This window comes from Ornithodoros turicata, chromosome 4 (genome assembly GCF_037126465.1).
Source record: "Ornithodoros turicata isolate Travis chromosome 4, ASM3712646v1, whole genome shotgun sequence".
Lineage (NCBI taxonomy): Eukaryota > Metazoa > Arthropoda > Arachnida > Ixodida > Argasidae > Ornithodoros > Ornithodoros turicata.
In genome coordinates this window covers 73810060-73824522 of record NC_088204.1, presented here as the reverse complement: position 1 = coordinate 73824522, position 14463 = coordinate 73810060, and the positions used below count along the sequence as shown (strand labels likewise).

Below are 14463 nucleotides of genomic sequence, written 5' to 3'. Positions count from 1 at the left end.
GATAACATTGACGATAAGATATAAAAAACAAGCGTTCCACCCCCGGCATCTTCCTGCGAGCGTGGATGTAATGCCTGCACTTGCACACGTCGAATAGCGCTGGCAGCTTCATTGTTGGGATAGCAAGCAAATTCCCCCCTCTCCTTTATCTTTAATAGACATATCCCCCCCCCCCCAAGCAAATTCTGTGTAGGTGTGAAACGTCTCAAGGGCACGAAAGCTTTGGGACCAAGGTGTTGAATGGTTACAGGGCAGTAAATGGCAGCAAAGTCACGTGTAATAGATTTTCGATATTGTTAGCCGCAGGCTAACCTCGCCGGCTAACCTCGCGTTCTATTATGTTTTTTTTTTCTTTTCAATTGCGCGTTAGCGCCGCGAAGCAACCGTGACTATGAGCGGCGTACAGAGGTGGACAGATGGAGAGAGGACAGCAAGAAGGAGTGGGGGGATAGGGGGTTAGTATGCGTCCTGGGTCGACTTCAGTGGGAACTGTGCCGACATTCGTCTGGAACGTCTTCCGAAAAAACCAAGGAGAAACCATGTTGCCAAATAAAACTGAATTGAATTCAATTGAATTGAATTGAAAAACCTAAGCCCGCGCAGCAGGATCGGAGATTTGTATCCGCAACACCTCCCAACCTCGGCGTGGAAAGCTATCCTATTTCCGCCATTATTTTTTCTTTCTTAAAAGCGACTTCCTTGTACTTATTTCCACATTTTTTCGTGTTTCAAAAATTTTTGATCAACTGTTCAAGAACAACTAACCACTATGCCACGGGAGCTGGTGAATGAATAATAATAATAATAATCGGATTTACACGTAAGGTGGGAGCGAAGAAGCAAATTTTTGTGACGCAAACTATTTTTCGTATATTTCCAACTCGCCATTTTGCTAATTTGCGGCCTTTGTTTCCATCGTAGCCTGAAGCCACGTGTGAAAACAGCAGAACGGGACACCACAGTATCTCGAAAAGAGTTAGCACCAAAACGTAACTTAGCACTTAAACACTTAATACTGCCACGAATCATCTTCGAGAAACTTCCAGGACAGGCACAAAACGGTATATCTCATCCCGGCGCATGCTGAAGAAGAAGCAAGAAGCTTCCAGACACATCGCCTGCTCTCTGGCAAACGCACGTGCTGTTTCTAGACTTTTCGGCGCGACACGCTAAAATGCTTGTGCGCTGAAGGCGAAAATTTGTGACCACGAGTTGGAATATTCCTTTTCTTACGGGCACAATTCCTCTTGCTATCCCAATTCCTTGTTCGAGGAGAAGTTGCGTGTTGCCTTCAGCCAACAAACAGCCACTTGGTGCTCTGTCGCACGTAGCGGTCACAAGGACTGACGACAAGGGAGGCAGGTTGACATGCTGACTCGTCACGGCGGTTACGTCCGTGTTTGCGCGCTTCTCCGGGGTTATTCGTGCCCACCACTTGTTTTCTGCAGTTTCCGGCGTTTTAAAAGAGATAATTCCATTTGTGAAGTCGATGACGGCCTCGTTTTCGACTAGAAAGTCCAATCCGAGTATTACATCCTGTGGGCAGTTCGGCAAGACGGCGAAGCTGACGACGTACTGGATGTCACGCACTTGTATGACTGCCGTGCATGGACCAGTCGGTGTTACGACGTGTCCACCAGCACTGCCGATGTCAGGCTCATCCCACTTCGTTGCGTTCCCCACGTCGACTGCGAGAGGTACGGGGATCGATGCTCCGCACCTCAACCAGAAATGTCACGAAGCGAAATGGGCCGGCGAGTCGTCGAATAAACAGCAAACGGTTTATTAAACTACTTGGTAGCAAAAGCACAAGAGTGATAGCAGCTCAGAACACAACTGAGTCCAAAGGAATTAATGCTGTAGCCTGGAGCGCACAAGCATTTAAGCGCCGCGCCGAAAAGTCTAGAAACAGCACGTGCGTCTGCCAGAGAGCAGGCGATGTGTCTGGAAGCTTCTTGCTTCTTCTTCAGCATGCGCCGGGGTGAGATGTACCGTTTCGTGCCTGCCCTGGAAGTTTCTCGAAGATGATTAGTGGCAATACTTACAACTTAACACTTAGCTTAACTTAACACTTAAAAGCAACAACAATGGTTGAAAATTGAGCGATTTTTAGAGATTTATCACCGCAGTAACGGCATTCTGGAAGAACACTGTATCAAAAAAAACAACAGCACGTGCAGATGCAATTCCTGATGGCCACTTTTTTCCAGGTCTTCGCACTGTGAGTCATCAGATTTGTCGTGACATGAACCAAGATGCCTCAAGTTGTAGGGAGCAAGTAATTCGTATCGTACACCTGGTGGTGGAGGGATCATCGCTCGCCGTAGTGCGTCCCAAGCTCTAACAACTAATCCATATCAGGACCACCAACAACAACAACGCGCTGACAACAACGCGAGTAACGAACGGCATGGCCAAACATGGTTCGCTCGTTGGTGGTAGCGAAGGTCATGCTGAAGGCTAAGAAGGTGGTGGGTTCCAATCATACCACCGGCTGTACTATATGAGGTTCTTCCTGGGTTCTCCGGTAGACCTTCCAGGCGACTTTCATCACTGTCCTCCCTGAAGTCGACCCCGGACGCACACCAATACCCCCTGTTCCCCTCTCCTTCCAGCTGTCCTCTCTCCACTTGTTCATATCCCCAACAACACCGAACATCCTCTGGACGTACGAATAACGTCGCAACGAATTCGTGCGTCCGATGGATATCTGAATGATATCTATCAGTTAGGACGTTATTCGTACGTCCAGACGATATTCGGTATTGTTGGGGATGTCGCTCATATGGCCAGAGTTGCTTCGCAGCGCTAACAACGAATATAAAAAGTAGCATGAGTTGGTAGAGGCGCAAGACTGTATATATTACGATACATCATTAGACGGAGACATTACTCCTTACCAAAGTGATCTGCAGGAAGATATATTGACGTCCGCCAGCGGTGCAAATCATACGGAATACGATTTGTACCTTAAAACGTACAACTTCGTCCGTGACTGTCATTTCGTCTGAACCAAACCACGAACTGCAATCACAAGAAAGCCGAACGCGAGTGTTATCTCAAAGGCGACATAAACACAGCCATAAAAAGTTGGTGCCAAACCAGCCAGGGTAGCGGTCCTGCGAGGCGGTTTGGATTAGATTGCACGGAGTGCACATGTCTACTTTAGCGACAATTAGACTTTAAGCCTAATTGACTCTATAGAGTGCACAAAAAACTGCAAGCGTGGCATGTTCTGGCGTGGCATGTTCTGGCGTGGCTGTGGTGAGCAGGAAAGAATATGAAGAAAATTATTGTTGGAGTTTCATTTAGGGAGTTGCGCCGGTACAACGAACAGGACGAACGCCCACAGGCATTCTGAGCAGACGAAATTAGTTTTGAGACGCGATTAAAATCCGCATGCAGTTACATGTAATCCAAAGGCCCCGCGGACGTAAACGCTGTGTTTTTAGGATAGAGTCTTTGAACGCCGTCAAAGCCTCTCAACGTATGCTATTGTTTTATAATTGGCGAGCTGAGAAAATCCGAGTGCGCTTTGCGCACGCATTGCATCCTGGGGGCTTGCTGAGCAGGGGAACGAAGAATAATCCTCCACGGCTGCGTCTACTAAAAAAGCGCCGACAGCACCGGTAGGGGGCAGCGCTAGCGACAGCAGGCGCTGGTTTAGTAGACAAGCTCGCTGAACAAGAGATAAACTGATGTTCTGAGGCTGGAACAACATAGAAGGGACAGATACAAACAAGGCCTCAAATTGCCTAAGAAATCGACGATGAAAGATGAAAGTCACTGAAAAGGTTAGCCAGCTGTAGGGATCTAACCCACATCTTCTGGATCCAGAAGATGTGGGTTCCATCCCTACAGCTGGCTAACCTTTTCAGTGACTTTCATCTTTCATCGTTGATTTCTTAGGCAATTTGAGGCTTGTTTGTATCTGTCCCTTCTATGTTGTTCCAGCCTCAGAACATCAGTTTATCTCTTGTTCAACAGGTGCCGCTTGCGTCGATTTCCGTCGTATGATTGTGTGTATGAGTGAGCAAAAATGTAAGAGTGAAAGGAGGGTGAGTGAGAGTGAGTGGCTGGTTTGTAGTCCCTTCAGATGACGCACCCCGAAAGTCGCTGGAGAGGCGTGTTAGCTTAGCTCAATTGGTAGAGCTCTGGACCGGCAATCCAGAAGATGTGGGTTCGATCCCTACAGCTGGCTAACCTTTTCAGTGACTTTCATCTTTCATCGAAGCTCGCTGGTTTTGCTGAAAATGGCGGCGAACGAGCAGACGACGAGATCCCCGATGGTACCGCGCAGTCGATTACTGGATGTTCTTATTTCCGAAGCCTCCGAGACAGATGAAGAGCTGTGTATAACTGGCGCGCTTTCCGTCCTTACTACAAAAAAAGCAAACAGACAAAGAATCCGAGGCCATGCACGAGAGCCGCCTTCAGGTTAGTCTCGCCGAAAGCGTATCTCGGTTCAAACCCTACCGCTTCCAGACCGATTTTAGAACGTCACCAACATCGTTTGAGGTTAGTTCATGTATCCACGACCCGTATAGGCTGCATGTTGGCGTCGGGTAGCCACTGTGACAGTGATGAGCCCAGCAGTCGATGTGGACGCCATGTTCAAACTACGCAGCGGGCGATGTCGTCTGCTATCGTGACGTCACACAGCCAGCAGCAGCGCGCTCAGCGGCTCCCGACCTGCTGCCTGCGCTGGCCAGCGGGAGCAGCGGCGCTGCGACAGCAGGTCGTCTACGTAACGAGCGCGCTGCCCTAGTAGACGGAAACTTGCCATCCGCTGACAGCGCTGGCAGCGGCGCTGCCTTAGTAGACGCAGCCTACATTTCGCTTTCGCTGACCTTGACACGTTGTGGACAATGGATCGGAACGGGAGAAATCGGAACAGTTTGGAGGTCACCCGTTCCTTTCGTATTAGTAAACTCCCACAGTTCAAAGCGACACTAAGCACTCTGGGATTTTTTGAACTCGTCTATTGGAAACCTCTCTTGACAGGACAAAATGATGTCTGCTTTGGCAGCTCAAGATCACAGGTTCGATCCCGGCCGCACAGTAAACTTTCTTTACACTTTTTTTGTGTAAATGGCTTGTCCCATGGCGCACACCTTTTGGTGTTGTCTTTACACTCAAATGATTGGTGTTTTCTAAAACACCCTTTAGGTAAGTGTATTCCTGATAAAACACTCTTTTAATGGGCGTTTAAAAACAAAAACACCCTTAAAAGAGGAGTATTCTATAGAAAACACCTTTTATGATGGAACTGTTTTCTGACGAATATTCCCTCTGAAATAGCTAGTGTAATACAAGCTTCCGCTGCAGCACGCCGAGACCAGTGGCCGAGACATATAGTTCGACGTTCTTGCTTCTATGGCAAGCAACACCCTGAACACGGTAGACTTCTAGCCGTGCTTCCGTCGTAGAACCTAAACCGGAGCACAATGCGTCGCAGGCACGCCTCGTTAGCTTGGTAACACTGTGGGACCGAGTGAGTGCCGAGGTTTGAAGAGACCTCGTGCACCCTCAGTAGTCTATATTGGCGTGTCGGATGGATCATATACTGAAATACAATTTGTTGGGGCACGTTCGTTACATGTGGTGGGGCGGGAAACGTTTGTAACGGTGACGGGAATGCATTTTTTGCAGTTAACACCCCCGCTTGCAACGAGTCAAAGATATCAGCGAAATCTCTAACATCCTTCCCTGTCAAATACTGTGTTTTTAACTCAGGTTATCGTCTATAATGTGATTACTTGCTGAGCGGAGCTGTGAAACCCGCATAATTTTTCTCTCACGAATTAAAACACAATTTTAACGCCATATTCCCAATTCAAATGGGGCGTAAGAAAGGTGTATTGGATGTAAACACCTGTTTGAACACCACGCTTTACACCCTTAATGGTCGACATTGGATAAAACGTGGTGTATGTCGATATTACAGCTTTAGTAATGCTGTTCTTGCACCCTTTGCAGGATAGAAAAGGGTGTTTTTTTATAAGAATGCACCTTTTTTTAGCAAATAAAGCTCTAAAATGGTTTACTGTGCGAGGTAGGCAGAAACGGGAATGAGGCAAGCGTTGCTCACATCACCGTGTGTCGGTTATGTCGCCAAGCGGTCGAAACTATCCGCAGTCACAGCCTGCGGCACAAATTTATTTATTTATGCCCTCGAGGTACCATTAGATAAATATCCTCAAATATAGGCTGGCACACCTTCTCGCACCACAGTGAACTCACCGTTATTATTCTAGGTGTCGTAAGTTAGAAAGAAAAATAAAATAAAAACATCACCATTAGAGTGAAACTACGATGCTCCGTAGTATGCGGCAAGGAACTTGGGGACAACTATCCAGTCCGGCACTGAAGTGCAACTTCATAATTCATTGTTATTACATTTGATATTAGAATAACCTATTTTCAAAAGCACATGTCACCCGAATAAGCTCTACATACAACGTTTCAGGGCACATGTTGGGTTCTGCTTTTTAAATACCAGGAGAAAAAGAGGCAGCGGTAACGCCGTTTATAGCTCGAACACGACTATAAGGCGCCTGCGATCTTGTGTTTGATAGAGTCTCTAAAGAAGCTTATTTAGTGACTCTAGCGTTTGAAACCACTTCCAAAGCGCTTGAGAGATAAATAATGCCAGTTACGATTGTATTGGTGCCTTCTGCTATTCCTCTTGTGAAGCCGTGAAAAAAAAGAAAGAAAAAAGAAACGAAAGAAATGTGCATCTCGTTATCCAAGACAGAAGTTCCAATACGGGTTTAAACTCTGAAAAGTAAGAACAAAATAACGAAGACGTTGAGTTACCTTGGGGGTTATTTAAGTAGAAATGGACCATGTCTGGGTATGGTGCGAGTACGCGCATGCCCAGGCAGTTCTGGCGGCGACCGCCATGTTTGTTCACATGAAAACATGCTGTAGGCCGTGATGCTTGTTGGCGAAGCTTTTTCTCGCAGTGCCTATAATATGTCAACTGCCGAAACGTGAAAGGCGTAAATATCGGTATACGATTCTTCCGCTTCCCACTGTAAAAAGCGTTACCGAACGAAGCGGGAGCTTTGCATTCGCACCGTTGGGCTCGTGAAGAAAGATGGTTCCGTGTGGACGAAGAACTCACGTGTCACGCCCTCCGTCCGTTGTGGACGGTGCGCGTGACAGGTGAATTGGATTGGAATTGGATTTGGAACGGATCCGATCGTAGTGTTCCGTATATTTTTTTCAATACCGATTAACTGAATTATAGCCCACAACAGTTCTGGCGAATGTTCAACTGACAACATTTATCTTTACGTCCTTCGGACAGCCACGTTAGTACGCTTTGCAACGCGCACTATGTTTTTAACCGGGACTGCTTTATCACGTGGCACGCGCGTGCACGCGCATCTTCGACTAAAAGCACCGATGCACGAGCTGAGGCTTCGTTCACTGCTTATAACGCTAAAGCAAGAAAGAGACCGGTATCATTCTGATTGTAGCTTCGAAACGGAATCAAGGCTTTGAATTATGATAAAAAGTACGGGACTAATACCCCTGTCACACGGGCATTTTCGATCCTGCTCGACCGAACCTGCTTGAACTCAATGCAGATCGGATGGTGCTACACGGCCGCTTCCAAGCAGGATCGAACTTTGATCCTGCTTGACTCAAGACAGTTCCCATAACAGGATTGACAATCTCAAGACGGCTCGACGGCCGCCATTTGCATCCTCGACCCCGGTGAACTGTCATAACTTAAGACGGACATGCGCGTGAAGCTACAAATGATGCTTACATCGGTATACGATAAATTACCACTAATATCGTTGTTATATAGGAAACGCGAAATTAATGAATTCCGTTTATTCATTTGCACAGGTCAACCATTCAATGCGCATTGAAAGTGGCCGTGTAGCAACGTCAAAACTCGAGCGCGCTCGGGAAGTTCGATGCAGATCGGATCCGAGAAGGATCGAAATGCCCGTGTGACAGGGGTATAACGTAGCGTGCAACGTAATTTGAAGTGACCTTGCTTTTGCATTTTAATGCACCTTTAATATCATTTTACGCATTCGATGTAGAGAGGGTAGTAGTCTCAAAATGCTCCAGCTGATATCTGATACATATTCATCAGCGCCATAAATAAGTGGCAATAAAATCCAGTTTCACATATGCACACACACTTACAACGAAAGAAAAAAAAAGAAAAAGAAAAGAAAAGAAGAAGAGCAGTGGAACTACAGCGACTGCTACACCGCGCTCGATCGAGAGTTTCATTAAAATAGTTTTTATGGATCTTCACCGTATTTTTTTTTCTTCGTAGTACATCATCTACTGGAATAAACAGAGAACAAGAAAGTTTCTGAAGCCATGTCAAAACTCTATAGGTCTTACCACAAGCCGCCTTCGGCGACTTGAAATTGTTGCCGTGAAACCACAGGCGGTGATAGATTGAGCAGGCACCGTGAAACGTAATTCATCTCGATGCAGGGTGGTCGGACAGAATATTAACGCGGAAGAGGATCATCTTGTCGTACTGGAAAAGCCGTCGAAAGTAAAGCATAAAAAAAAAGAAGCGTAATCTATGAAGTCCTGCTGGTATACTTGAAAAATGTGCAAAGCAACGTTGCCGGCATCACAAGACCTTCGCATCAGCAGTAGCGCAAGTTCGCAGTGCGAGACATATCGGAGGGTACTGGGCTTATAGGGGCCACTGGGGACAAAAAGTGATATTTATTTTATTTCATATTATAAGTCGACGTCGCTCAAACGCGTAGTACGCACAATATAAATCGTCGGCGAATATCATGCGTTTCCACAAATTTTATAAAGTATACCAACTCCACCAACACAAACCGCACGTCTAGACTGGAATGCCAAAGTTTTCATATTTATGTTGACACCACTGAACTCGTCCGAGTGACTTGGCGTGTTATACGCTACTGGAATCGTGGGCGTATTCGATGCTACAATCGTCATATAGCCTTTAATGTAGACGAATGCAATCAAATGCACTGTAACGTCTTGAATCACTGTAATAGATTCATGCCCATTATTGTCTTTTGAAACACCCCACTCATGATCATTTAAATAACGTTGTTTTTATTTGCTTTTGTCGTTGGCTCTGAGAAAGCGTGACCGCCCCGTGTAAGCCATGCACAGGGAAAACCCAAAGTGACAATAACCGAACTTATTCTGTGCTATATTTCTTCCACAGATCTAATAAATGTAGCGTACTCTCTCAGCGCCGAAAGCTCTCATTAAACTGAATAAAATAGACCATGGGACGGAGGATTTTGAAAAAAAAAAAAAAAGACTCGTTTGTCAGAAGTGGGGTTCGAACCCACGCCCTCTTTCGAGGACCAGAGCTTAAATCTGGCGCCTTAGACCACTCGGCCATTCTGACACTTTTTTTTTTTTCTCAAAGCCTACATTTCATCTATGGCGTCTATTGGTAATGCTTCGTGAAAACTCACACTTTATTTCATTGTAGTGTTGGCTGTTTACAAAAGCCAGGTACACGCAATAACATTACCTTCTTTTAACTTTGTAACTTTTTAACTTGACCTTTTTAAACTTTTCCGATATAACCTTGTTCCCGTTTTCTTCTATACTTCTGCTCATTCAGGGAGAGGCGTTTTTCTGCTTCCTGGATATACTGTAACCAAAGTACGACAGCTAATCCATGCGTGTAACGTCTACACCATTCATCCACGCGTGAATGGTACCCCACCTTTCGGAAAACAATGGAAACTCATTCAATGGGACAGGCAGTTCCATAAACCGAAACTATGAAAGGTCACCCGAAATCAAGAAGAACAACAAAACACATTTGTTTTTACTCCACACATTTCTAGGATTGTCTTTATTAACTCCAAAAATATCCGCGTTTTATCCAAAACAGCCCACTGGAGAGCATCTTTTATAAATATACGGATTTTTTACAACCCTGTTAGAGTCCGCATCTGGGTTCCTGAGTAAAGGATTCGAGGTGCTTAGCGATGCGCCAAGAGATGTTCCTCGGTCCAGTGTCCTTGTAACATTTGGCAAGTTAGTTCACATACCAGGCACACGACGGAGCGCAGTTATAGCGGTGATCAAGATAGCCTCCTGCGTTACTGCATTTTTATTGGCTTAATGAAATTGCCTTGATGTGTACGTTAGTCGTTAATGCAATTAATCAATGCATCAACCACTATGCTGTTTGTCTTGCTTGCTTTTTTTCTTTTGGTGAGGCTCGTTGAAAGATAAGGTGAAGTGAAATCATTTGTTACGACAGCACTAATAATAATAATAATTTATTCTGAACGGTTGAACTAAGGAAACTACACCCGTTCAATTCACTTATCATGTTGGCCGCACGAAAAGAAAGACAAAGGTGGTGTAGTTTCCTGCTAAAAGTAGAGGACGTATGCAGAGTAGCCGCAGAAGCGGTAACGTGCTGGCTTGCTGAGCTCTAGGTCGCGGGTTCGATCCCGGCCCAGGACGGTAGCAATGTGGGGGAGCTGCACATTGCTTCCAGCACCGCTTGTCGGAGATTTCCGGCACACGTCAAAAAGAACACCAGGTGGTGGAAATTACCCGCAGCCCTACCCTGCGGCACATGCATGATGTCGCCACACTGGGCAGACAAACCTCGCGTGTAACATCACAGCGCTATTACCTTTTTTATTATTATTTACGACAAAGCCCCCTGGCAAACCTTAACAAATGAAATTGAAGACTGCACCATTGACTGTATACTCCGTTTAAATACGGCAGCTGTATATCGCAGTATTTACTGTACCGGCACTGGTACTGTAGTAGGCGTATCTTTTCCCAATTTTCCCCATCTAATCTTTCAATGCGATATGAGTGAGCTACAAGTGCTGCGACGCCAAACGCCGTAATAACTTCATCCGTTTTCTCCGTCGGCAAAGCAGGATCCCCTCCCTACTCCTGCCACAGCAAACTCTGCTGCGCTTAACGCCTTGATGGCATAGCTCATCTCCCTGCTTCTACTAACCTCGTAAACGACAGAAACGGTTGTTGCTGGGTCGTAGAACGGGCGACTCGTCGACCAAAGATAAACGCTAAGCCCGACAAACCGTGACACCTCGTTGAGAGTCTGGAGAAAATTGCTTTGGAGATGGCAGCTGGCGAGGGATGTTAGTAGCAAATGTGCAATGAGATTCCTAGCAATTGACGCGAATGCGGATACGGTTACAGTATAGGCTTACCCTAGTTCTCCGACATTACCCGCGTCACAGAAGAAAAGAAAATCAGCGTACGAGGAATCAAAATCTTGTTCCGAGTGAAATCGAGATGCCCGGAGACCATACTTGGCGCTTTACTGTACAGGTCCCGACAAAAGTTTACGGAGCACGCGAGCTGTGTATTTTCACCTCGGTACGACACCCTAGCGGCAAGCGGAAGCTGCCGAAATCAGGCCAGTTCACTGCCTCAGATGGGTGGACGACTGCGCTCTCAGCGACACACTGCGGTAGTTTCGGTATGATTACTCTCGTATGTGCCCACGAAGTGAGTTGGACTTAACTGTTGCGCTCGCCAACAACACGTGACTCAACGTCAATTGTTTATCAATGAATCAATGATCAATGTCAGCGTCAATTCTGAATCAGCTGGTCACCGCTGGGTTCCATAATAAAGCAATCGTTTACAAAATATCTTCCTTTCTCTTGTCTACATATCACGGCTTTCCAATAAAAGGAATACACCATAAAGTGTTGCCACCATGGTTCATCCTTCTTATCACGATGATAGCGGCGAGCTCCCAGTCTTCACAATCGTTGAGTCACGTGTTCTTCGCGAGCACAACAGTTAGATCCAACTCACTTCGTGCGCACATTCAAGAGTAGTCATACCGAAACTACCGCTGTGCGTCGTCAAGAGCGCAATTGTCCACCCCTCGGAGGCAGGCAGTGGACTGGCCTGATTTCGCCAGCTTCCGCTTCCCGCTAGGGTGTCGTACCGAGGACAAAATACACCGTTCGCGTGTTCTGTAAAGTTTTGTCGGGACGTGTACAGGGCCCAAGCAGCACAATGTACTGAAAGTCGAGTGGAATAGGGGTGGACGGTATGTGTCTTATAAATGTTCTTTAGTTTCGTGAGTGTGTTCAAGGCCTTCCACCTACCCGTCCACCCCTATTGCACTCGACTTTCAGTACATTGTGCTGCCTGGGGGTAACATCCACGCACATTCGATAGAACCCAGAATCTCACGTGTGCCCATAAATTGCGTCCCTGTGATTAAGCTATACGCAACCGTTCTCGCAGGATTAAGTGTTGTAGCAGCAGCGTCATAATCATCACCAGCACCGCCATCGGTTACGCGCAGCACTGCGCGTGACCCGAGCTTTCGTTTTCGGTTCATCGCCATTAACCGTCATTAAACCCATCAACCTCAGTAGAGCCTGGTCGCCTCATTTCTCGCTCTACAACTGGTGACCCAAACGTGATCCAACGTTCCACCATCATGAACGGCGACCAGCACTCCACCAGCTGTTCGCCTCCCAGCCGGCCACCGCCACTTCCACCGCTTGAGGCTTCTGTGGCACCGCTCCGCCTGCCGCCTTTCTCCATCTCCGACCCTCAGCTGTGGTTTGCGCAGGCGGAGGTTCTCTTCGACGGACGCCGCGTCACTTCTCAAGCCTCAAGGTTTGGCTATGCCATCGCAAACCTTCCTCCCGAAGCTGCGGCGGAAGTCCGTGACCTAATAATCCACCCTCACCCCGAGTTGCCCTACGACACCTTACGGGACGAGTTAATTCGCCGTACATCTGCTTCGGAGGAGCGGCGATTGCAGCAGCTTCTGAACAGGGAAGAGCTCGGCGATCGACGGCCCACCCAGCTCCTACGCCGCATGCGCGACCTCGCCGGCAACCCTACCACGGACGACTCACTACTACGCGAACTCTTCCTACAACGTTTGCCCCACAATGTCCGCATGATCCTGGCCGCCGGCGAAAATTCCCGCCTGGATGACTTGGCGAAGATGGCGGACCGTATTCTGGATTTTGCTGGCCTTCCATCACCAGAAACCGTTGCCGCCCTGGCCCCCCGCACCTCCCCTCCACCGGTGGACGTTGCAATCAATGCCATCAGCACGTCGCTCCAGCAACTCCAGACTACGGTGGCGGCCCTTGTGAACCGGGTGGACGCCATTCCCCCGCAGCGACCACGTTCCCCTCGCCGCCCGTTTTGCCGTCGCTGCTCGCCATCCCGTCAACGGTCTCCTTCGCCCTCTCAGCACCACTTCTGCTGGTATCACCGAAAATTCGGCGATGCCGCAAGGAACTGCCAGGCCCCTTGCTCGTGGCCGGGAAACGCTCCCCCCAACCATTAACGGCTGGCGTGGCTGGGGGCGACAACAGCCGGCTCTTCCGGATCACGGACCGCGTGTCCGGCTGTCGCTTCCTGGTGGACACCGGGGCTGACGTGAGCGTCGTTCCACCAACCCCCGCAGAAAAACGACACCGACAACCAGACTTGGCTTTGCAGGCCGTCAACAAGTCCACCATCTCAACTTACGGTCAACGCTCCGTCACCCTCGACCTCGGCCTGCGCAGAGTATTTCGTTGGGTTTTTACCATCGCCGACCTCCCCTTCGCAATCCTTGGCGCCGACTTCCTCCACCATTTCGACCTTCTTGTGGATATTAGACGCCAGCGCCTCGTCGACAATACTACTTCTTTGCACGTTTATGGAGCCCCAGCGCATATAGCCGCCATTAGTCCCACCATACGGCTACCGTTGCCCACTGCTTTCGCCGACATTGTCACGGAGTTCCCCGCTGTCCTGCGCCAATCTCACGCCTCTTGCCCACCTCGCCACAGCGTCACTCACCACATCGTGACACGGGGCCCCCCTGTCTTCGCTCGCCCCAGACGGCTGGCTCCGGAGCGCCTCGTCATTGCCAAGAGGGAATTCGAGCACATGCTCGAACTGGGGATCATTCGGCCTTCCTCCAGCCCGTGGTCTTCCGCTCTCCACATGGTGCCCAAAGCAACACCTGGTGACTGGCGCCCATGTGGGGACTACCGTGCACTCAACATCGTCACGGTACCGGACAGATACCCGCTTCCCCATATTCAGGACTTCACCGCGAATCTTGACGGAGCGACCATCTTCTCCAAGATAGACCTCATCAAAGCCTATCACCAAATTCCCGTCCATCCCCCTGACATCCCGAAGACTGCTATAACCACCCCTTTTGGCCTCTTTGAATACGTGCGTATGCCCTTTGGCCTGCGTAATGCTGCGCAGACATTCCAACGATTCATCAACGAAGTGCTCCGCGGCCTGGACTTCGCATTCGCATACATGGATGACATCCTCGTCGCAAGTCCATCTCCGGAGGCTCATCGCGCCCACCTGCGCGCCCTGTTCTCGCGCCTGGAGGACTACGGAGTCTCCATCAATGCCGCGAAGTGCGAGTTTGGCGTTACCACCCTTACCTTCCTGGGACACACCATC

General features: G+C 48.4%; 2 non-coding genes across 2 annotated transcripts; one reads left to right on the top strand and one right to left on the bottom strand.

Moving 5' to 3' along the window:
- The first annotated feature begins 4128 nt into the window (after nucleotides 1-4128).
- On the top strand, nucleotides 4129-4201 carry Trnaa-ggc (transfer RNA alanine (anticodon GGC)). Its single transcript has one exon. It is a non-coding gene; the product is annotated as a tRNA-Ala (tRNA).
- Nucleotides 4202-9310: 5109 nt separating this feature from the next.
- Trnal-uaa (transfer RNA leucine (anticodon UAA)) lies at nucleotides 9311-9394 on the bottom strand. Its single transcript has one exon. It is a non-coding gene; the product is annotated as a tRNA-Leu (tRNA).
- Nucleotides 9395-14463: the final 5069 nt, after the last annotated feature.